Here is a 9,582-nt window from a genome sequence, read left to right on the forward strand (position 1 = left end):
ACAATTATCTTTGTTTAAATTTTATTCTTGTGGTTCTGGATATTATTTAAGGATTTTGAAAACACTTTGAATGTTTATTCAGCCAGCCATTGAATTAAGTATATTTTAAGTTGTGTTCAAAATCATGCCTTCTTTGTCTTTATTCATTCATTGGAAAAATGATAGAAAGTCACAAACAAGAACATAGTTCAAGGACACAACTCTTGGGACTTTTTAGCAGTTTGATGTCAGTACATTAATTTACACTAATGATGTTTAACTGCTCATCAAGCGTAAGGTGTGTCAATAATCACAATGCATGCATTATTTAATGTAGTACAATAATTCTGTGAAGGTGGTATTACAGTATTATTTCATTCTTATAGTTGATAAAAACCCCAAAGCTTAGAAACAAAGTAACCTCTCAGGGTCATATGAGCTATGGAGCAAAGATTTTAACTGAGACAGTCTGAGACTGAGTTCATGCTTTTAATCACTAAATAGTCTTCTATTTGAGTCAGCTAATTATATTATCATCCAGCATTTATCCTCTTGATCTTAAGAATGCAACTGAGTATTTTGTCCAACAATGGCCTAAACTACATTTATTTATTTATTCTTTCATTTAACTTACTTTTCTCTCATTTACTGGTATTTTACTTCAATTTACAAAAAGAAAATCAATCTATGTGGAAACATCAGAGTTTCTTTATTTTAAGGGTTTGTCCTTCAGTATGATGTAAATATATACAGAGTCCCTTTGAATCATTTATTCCTCAATATGAATGAGACTGGCTTTGATTGGAGGAAGAAGGTAAAGCCTCATTGTTTTTTATCTACGTTCCAAATAGAAATGATGTTGTGGCATAAAGTAAACCTGAATTAAGATAATCAGTATAAATAGGAGTTATTTAGATCATGTATCCCCAGCCTCTGGGATCTAATGCCTGATGATATGAGCTAGAGCTGATGTGACAATATTAATAATAGAAATAAAGTCCATAATAAATGTAATGCACTTGAATCATCTTCAAACCGTCCCCGCCCCTCTGGTCTGTGGAAAAATGGTCCTTGGTGCCAAGAAGGTTGAGGACTGCTGACAGAGGATTCATTAAAGATAAGTTCATAATATTTGAGAAGGAAATAAAAGATAGCAAATAGAAATAAACTTAATTATGGGGGAATATGAAGGTAGGAGGAGAAGGGGATGACAGAGGATGAGTTGGTTGGATGGCATCACCAAGTCTCTGGACAGGAGTTTGAGAAAACTCCAGGAGTTGGTAATGGGCAGGGAAGCCTGGCGTGATGCATTGCATGGGGTTGCAAAGAATTGGACCCCACTGAGCAACTGAACTGAACTGATGGTCAAATAAAAAGAGGAAGAATTTAGGACATTCATAATTCCACCTTTTAGAGATGATCTTTTTTAGCAGAATATGTTAATTCTGGACCTTTATGTTTCTCTTTTTCTTTTTTAAATTTGTAAGCTTTAGTTTTTAGTGAAGTTTTAGGTCCATTGCAAAATTGAGCAGAAAGTACACAGAGTTCTCTACACCCTGCCCACACACATGCACAGTCTCCCCAGCTATTGACATTCTCCACCAGAGTGAGACTTTTTTTTTTAAAAGCAATTGATAAACCTATATTGACTCATCATAGTCACCCAGGGTCCATAATTTACATTAGGGTTACTCTTGGTGGTGTACTTTCTGTGGGATTGAACAAACATACAGTGACCTGCGTTCACCATTATAGCATCATACGCAGAGTTTTGCTGTGCTAAAAATCCCCTGTGCCTGTTCTGCCTTGCCTTTTCCTAACCCTGGCAACCACTGATTCTTTTACTGTGTCTATAGTTTTGCCTTTTCCAGAAGGTCATACAGTAGCAATCGTATAGTACGTAGACTTTTCAGATTGGCTTCTTTCATCTAGTAGTATGCATTTGTTTCTTCTATGTCTTTTCGTGGCTTGATAGCTCATTTCTTTTTAACTCTGAATCATATTCCATTGTCTTGATGCACTGCAGCTTATCTATCCACTCACCTACTGAAGGACATCCTGGTGGCTTTTGAGTTTTGGCAGTTATGAATAAAGATAGTATAAACATCGTGTGCAGGTTATTGTGTGGACATAAGTTTTCATTCATTTGGATAAATACCAAGGCACAATTGCAGGATCATGTGGTAAGAATGTGTTTAGTTTTGTAATTGAGGAATGCATTTTAAGTTCAACTGAGCCATATAGAAGTTTGAATTGCAAAGTTATGTTTCTTGAGGTCTCATGGTACCTCATCTCTCTTTCTCTTTTAGTTTTACTTTCTTCTCCAACCTGACTTTTTTTCTGTTCTGTTGCTCTGTTGTAGTTTTGGGTGGTATGTGGTGGTGATCCAGCATGAGTCAACATATAACTTTCCAATTTATTGTACATCATTTTCTGGTGGTCTCTGTTTAGATTCAGGAAGAAAATAATCTGATTGGCTCAACCCAGCCTGTAGGTTTGATTGGTTTCCTCCAGTTTGGGTGTCCAGTCAGCTGGGGCCAAGGGTCAAGGCCAAAGCTCTTAGACCAGCTCTTCAGGAGAGGCTTGTGGGGGGCAACTTTCAAATCAGAGTTTCAGATAGGAGGCTATGCTAGATCTACACCATTAGATATGCTGATCTCAGTTACCCATTTCTATGGTCTGGTTATTAACAATAATGGTGGTAGTCACTCATTCATGTCTGACTCTTTGCAGTCCCATGGGCTATAGCCTGCTAGGCTTCTCTATCCCAGGCAAGAATACTGGAGTGGGTTGCGATTTCCTTCTCCAGAGGATCCTCCTGACCTAGGGATCAAACCCAGGTCTCCTGCATTGCAGTCAGTCATAGTACTCTCTTTTAATTTCAAAATTATCCTCACTTGAATAGTAAATGATATGTGGACCCTAAGTACAGCCTACTTAGACGTTTTGGCTGGAATTATATGGTTATATTAAAGTGCTGCACTCAGTATATCAGCGAATTTGGAAAACTCAGCAGTGGCCACAGGACTGGAAAAGGTCAATCTTCATCCCAATTCCCAAGAAGGGGAGTACTAAAGAATATTCAAACCACCAGACAGTTGTGCTCATCACCTATGCTAGTAAGGTTATATTCAAAATCCTTCAAGCTAGGCTTCAGCAGTATGTGAACTGAGAACTTCTAGATGTTAAAGCTGAGTTTAGAAAAGGTAGAGGAATCAGAGATCAAATTGCCAATGTTTGCTGGATCGTAGAGAAAACAAGGGAATTCCAAAAAAGCCTCTATCTCTGTTTCATTGACTATGCTAAAGCCTTTGATGATGTGGATCATAACAAACTGTGGAAAACTGTTAAAGAGATTGAATACCAGACCATCTTATCTGTCTCCTGAGAAACCTGTATGCGGGTCAAGAAGTAACAGTTAGAATCTTTTATGCAACAACTGACTGGTTCAGAATTGAGAAACAAGTACAACCAGACTGTTTATTGTCACCCTGTTTATTTGACTTAAATGCAGAGCACATCATGCACAATGCCAGGCTGGATGAGTTACAAGGTGGAATCAAGATTGCCAGGAAAAATAAAAATTTCAGATATGCAGATGATACCACTTTAATGGCAGAAATCAAAGAGGAAGTAAAGAGCCTCTTGATGAAGGTGAAAGAGAAGAGTGAAAAAGGCAGTTTAAAACTCAGTATTAAAAAAACTAAGATCATGGCATCCAGCCCCATCACTTCATGGAAAATAGAAGGTGAAAAGGTGGAAGCAGTGACAGATTTCCTCTTCTTGGGTTCTAAAATCAATGTGGATGGTGACTTCAGCCATGGAATTAGAATATGATTGCTTCTTGGCAGGAAAGCTATGACAAACCTAGACAGTGTTAAAAAGCAAAGACATCACTTTGCCGATAAAAGTCCTTAGAGTCAAGGCTATGGTCTTTCCAGTAGTCATGTATGGTTGTGAGAGTTGGACCATAAAGAAGGCTGAGTGCCAAAGAATTGATGCTTTGGAACTGTGGTGCTAGAGAAGACTCTGGAGAGTCCCTTGGACAGCAAGGAGATCAAACCAGTCAATTTTAAAGGAAATCATCCCTGAATATTCATTGGAAGGGCTGATGCTGAAGCTGAAGCTCCAATACTTTGGCCACCTGATGCAAAGAGACGACTCATTTGAAAAGACCCTGATGCTTGAAAAATTGAAGGCAGAAGGAGATGGTTGGATGGCATCGCTGATTCAATGAACATGAACTTGGGCAAAATCTGGGAGCTGGTGAGGGACAGGGAGGCCTGGCATGCTGCAGTCCATGGGATCACAAAGAGTCGGACACGACTGAGTGACTGAACAAAAGTAACGACAAATACAATTATCAGGTACATAGCAGGCAGGTATTCTAAAAATCTCCTCTCCTGGAGGCTTATGTGTGTTTCCTAGAAAGTAAACTGCAATAGAATAAGAAAAACAAGAAAAAGAAAGACAAACTAAGCCCCAAATTATAGTCTTCAGGAGTTTGATTACATTTGTTTCAGACTGAATAAATATTAGTTCTTAAAAAGAAAGAAAACATGAAGTAATTCAGAAATTTTCTGAAGTTGACCATCTTCTATCATTAATCTATTTTAGTTAAATGCAAATGAACATAAATGTTTTATTGGGCCAATTTACCCATTAATTAAAGAGCTCTTATTTTTTGCATCCCTCCAATATTTGAGCAAATCATACATTTAAAGACAATAGTTCTATCACATAATTTCAATAGTTCTTCCTGAAAGGTAATTAACATGTAAATACTTTTTGTAACCATTTAGCCAAAGAACGCCTTCTTTTTCTTTTTTAAACTTTTTTTTCTCTAGCTTGCTTTTCTTTTAACATCATTTAATGAATCCCAAGCAGTTCTATCATTAAAATATATTTTTAAATTTTTAGGATTACTTGAAATTATTTTAGCTTTAGTTTTGTAATGCTAAATAAACAGAGAGAAGGGAGTGGATTCTAGAAACAATATTGGTCCTTGTCACAGGCAATAATCATTTGTCAGGGTATGATTAGAGAGATATATGTATCCAAGATGGTAACTACTGTTTTCAAGAATAAGTATTCTAATGGTAAACATGAATCTTTTTGCATTATTCTCTTATATTTCTTTTACTACATTATTTAAATAAGTAATAGAGGATTGTACATAAGGGATGAAACAACAGTCAAACTTGAACTTGATTATCAGAAGTTTGGGAGATGGTTGTTCAATTTTAACTCTGCACACTAGTATCATTTCAAAATCCTCTTAGGAAAAAAAATCTATAAAGACAACTCTGAGGATATGAGTATTGTAAACAATGATTTTGACAATCCGCTCGACATGAGCCAAGTGATGAAAGGGACGAAAATGTTCCAAAGTGGAAAGATAAAAAAAGTTTTGAAAAAGTGATTGTTTCTAAGTGTGATGAGCCCTACAGTTAGAATCACCAATTTATCAGATACCATTATAACATCCAGTTCAACATAATGGGGTGTTTTCCATAGTCTGGACTACATAGTCCATGACAGCATTGCTTTTTTTATGTCGACACAAAGGAATCTATTACATTAAAGACTTATATGATAGATTTGAATGTTGACTGAAAATCTCTGCTGCCCAGTCAGCAGACTACTATTAAATAGAGCCATTATCCCTTTTGAAAATGAGTTGCATACAGTAACTCCTGGAATACAATGGGTGATATTCTTAATGCATTTGGACATGTTTGATAGACTTCCCACCCGCTCTTCTTCCAGAGCTGCAAAAGCTAATATCTAAAACCGAGCTCTGTCCTCAGTCCCAGCCCCACTATGGTTGATGACATTTATGTTTCAGAATAAGCTTAAGTTATATGTCCTGACATATGCCATCATCTCATGATTAGCAGTTAACTGTAGGACAGCCTCAGAGAAGGCAATGGCACTCCAGTACTCTTGCCTGGAAAATCCCATGGATGGAGGAGCCTGGTAGGCTGCAGTCCATGGAACCGCTAAGAGTCTGACACGACTGAGCGACTTCACTTTCACTTTTCACTTTCATGCATTGGTGAAGGAAATGGCAACCCACTCCAGTGTTCTTGCCTGGAGAATCCCAGGGACGGCGGAGCTTGGTGGGCTGCTGTCTATGGGGTCGCACAAAGTCAGACACGACTGAAGTGACTTAGCAGCAGCAGCAGCAGTAGGACAGCCTACCCTCTAATCACTACTAGGTCACAATATGGCCAACTAAGCAGTCATTCATCAGGAATTACTCTCTAATTGCTTCACATGTGTACATGTACTGACCATCTTGTCAAGGACCATGTGTTCTAGTAATTTGTATCCATAAATGTCAGTTACTATAGTGAACAAATGGAAATTACTCTTTGGCTATTGAATAAAGAAAGTCAGGGGCCTCATGGCTTTTAAATTCCGACCCCCCCCCCCCATTTTACTGCTTAAATGCAGATACTCAGAGATGGATTTAATATAACTCTAATTAAGCTTAAGCTTCAGGGTCCCTTTCTTCCAGAGCCCCCTTTAAGGCACAGAGGTGGTCTTAGTTTGTGTTCACATGGTCCTGTGATTTTGTGAAATTTGCCATAGTTGTCATTTTAACCTTAGTTACTTAACACTGTAATCTCTCTCCACATAAACTTACCTCTATCACATTTCCTTTCATAGTGAGTGGTATTAGAGTGGCTGCAGACATTTTGGGATCCATCTTAGGGGAATTTGATTTAGTTTGGTGTTAGTGGGATGTTTTTATATGATTTTCAGTCATTTCTGACTAGATTAGCTATCGTCTTGAGGTAGAAACAGCTTCCAGGAATATGCCTACTGCTCTTTGTACTAAATTACAAAGGGACAATGCTAGAGGTTGTATCATGATGTCCTATGCCCAGCTCTGGTTGTATGTTGAGAGTGGAAGAGAAATAAAGTTTAAAATGTATAGAAACAAAAGCAAATATGAGAGACTCTTCCAAGTTTTAGAGCTTATTTTTTTAAATCCCTCACCTATCTTTTCCCCCTTCCTCACCCTTCCTCTTAGGCAACCACCTGTTTGTTCTCTGCATTTATAACTCTGTTTCTGTTTTGTTATGTTTGTTCCTTTGTTTTAATTTTTTAGATTCTTTAACATGTGAGTAAAATCATACAGTGTTTGTCTTTCTCTTTCTGTCTTATTTCACTTAGCATAGTACCCTCTGTGTCCATCGATGTTGTACCTAATGACAAGATTTCACCCTTTTTTATGATTGAGTAATAATATTTCATTTTTTTGTGTATCATATTTATTTTATCCATTAATCTATTGATGGTCCCTTGGATTGCTCTGTAACTTTGCTATTGTGAATACTGTTGCTATGAACGTAGGAATGCATATACTTTTTCTAATTAATATTTTTGTTTTCTTCAGATAAATAGCCAAGAGTAGAATTGCTGGATCATATAGTGTTATATTTTTAATATTTTGAGGAAATCTCCATACTGTTTTCAATAGTGAATGCACCAATTTACATTCCCACCTACGATGGACAAGAGCTCCCTTTTCTTCACATCTTCACCAGCACTTATTATTTGTTGTCTTTTTGATAATAGCCACTCTGACAAATGTGAGATGATAGTTCATTGTGATTTTGATTTACATTTCCCTGATAATTAGTGATGTTGAATACCTTTTCATGTGTCTGTTAGCCATCAGTATATCTTCTTTGGAAAAGTGCCTCTTTAGATCCTCTGCCCATTTTTAAATCAAGTTGTTTGGTTTTTTTGATGTTGAGTTGTATGAATTCTTTGTATATTTTGAATATTAATCCCTTTTCATACATGTTATTGGCTAATTTCTTCCATTCCCGAGGAGGTCCTTCCATTCTGCTGATAGTTTTTTCCCTGTGCAAAACCTTTTTAGTTTGATGTAGTCCCATATGTTTATTTTTGATTCTCTTTCCCTTATTTTAGGAGACAGAGCAAGAAAAAAATGTTACTAAGCCTGATGTCAAAAACCTTACTGTTTATATCTTCTTTGAGAAGTTTTTATAGTTTCAGGTCATACATTTAAGTCTTTGATCCATTTTGAATTTCTTTTTGTGCATGCTGTGAGAGTTTGATTTTTTTTTTTGCATGTAGCTCTCCAGTTTTCCCAACACCATTTATAAAGAGGCTGTCTTTTCCTCATTGTGTATTCTTGCCTTCTTTGTCATAGATTAATTGCCTATATAAGTGTGGCTTCTTTTCTGGGATGTTTATTCTGTACCATTGATTTATGTGTCTATCATGTGCCAGTGCAATACGGTTTTGTGCAAGTTCCATGCTGTTTTGTTTATTATAGCTTTACAGTATTGTCTGAAGTCAGGGAGCATGATTTCTCCAGCTCTGTTCTTTTTCAAGACTGTTTTGGACATTTAGGGTCTTTTGTGTTTCCATACCAATTTTAGTATTATTTGTTCTAGTTCTGTGAAAAATGCCTTTGGTATTTTGATAGATATTGCATTGAATCTGTAGATTGCCATGGGTGGTATGGTCATTTTAACAATATGAATCTTACAATTCATGAAAATGGTATATCTTTTAATCTGTGTTATATATGAACACATGCACATACAAACCCAGACTATTAGCACTACTACTGCCAGCAACAAACACCTTAATGAAAGTTTTCTAAAGTTTGACAGCATTCCTAATAGCTTTAATGATTGTGAGCTGTGAAATAGATGAAATATTTTTCAAACAACTATTAATAATCAAAGAATATAAAGTCCCAACACATAGGAGTCATCTCAAGTAAGAGGAAACTGAAGCTTAGCTATTCAGTTGGTGGTTGTTCAGTCACTCAGTTGTGTTCGATTCATTGTGGCCCCGTGGACTGTAGTCTGCCAGGCTCCTCTGCCCATGGAATTTTCCAGGCAAGAATACTGGAATGGGTTGCTGTTGCCTACTCCGTGGTATCTTCCCAACCCAGGGATTGGACTCAAGTCTTTTACAACTCCTGCGTTGGCAGGTGGGTTCTTTACCACTAACGCCACCTGAAAAGCCAACACCTCAGTTAGCCACCTTCTTCAGTTCAGTTCCATGGCTCAGTTGTGTCTGACTCTTTGTGACTCAATGGACCACAGCACGCCAGGCCTCCCCGTCCATCACCAACTCCCAGAGTTTACAAACTCATGTCCATTGAGTTGGTGATGCCATCCAATCATCTCATCCACTGTCATCCGCTTCTCCTCATGCCTTCAATTGTTCCCAGCATCAGGGTCTTTTCTGATGAGTCAGCTCTTCACATCAGGTGGCCAAAGTATTGGAGTTTCAGCTTCAGCCTCAGTCCTTCCAATGAACACCCAGGACTGATTTCCTTTAGGATGGACTGATTGGATCTCCTTGCAGTCCAAGGGACTCCCAAGAGTGTTATCCAACACCACAGTTCAAAGACATCAATTCTTTGGCACTCAGCTTTTTTTTTTTTTAAATTTTATTTTATTTTTAAACTTTACAATATTGTATTGGTTCTGCCATATATTGAAATGAATCCACTGCAGGCATACACGTGTTCCCCATCCTGAGCCCTCCTCCCTCCCCCCTCCCCATACCATCCCTCTGGGTCGTCCCAGTGCACCAGCC

This window comes from Bos javanicus, chromosome 9 (genome assembly GCF_032452875.1).
Source record: "Bos javanicus breed banteng chromosome 9, ARS-OSU_banteng_1.0, whole genome shotgun sequence".
NCBI classification, from domain to species: domain Eukaryota; kingdom Metazoa; phylum Chordata; class Mammalia; order Artiodactyla; family Bovidae; genus Bos; species Bos javanicus.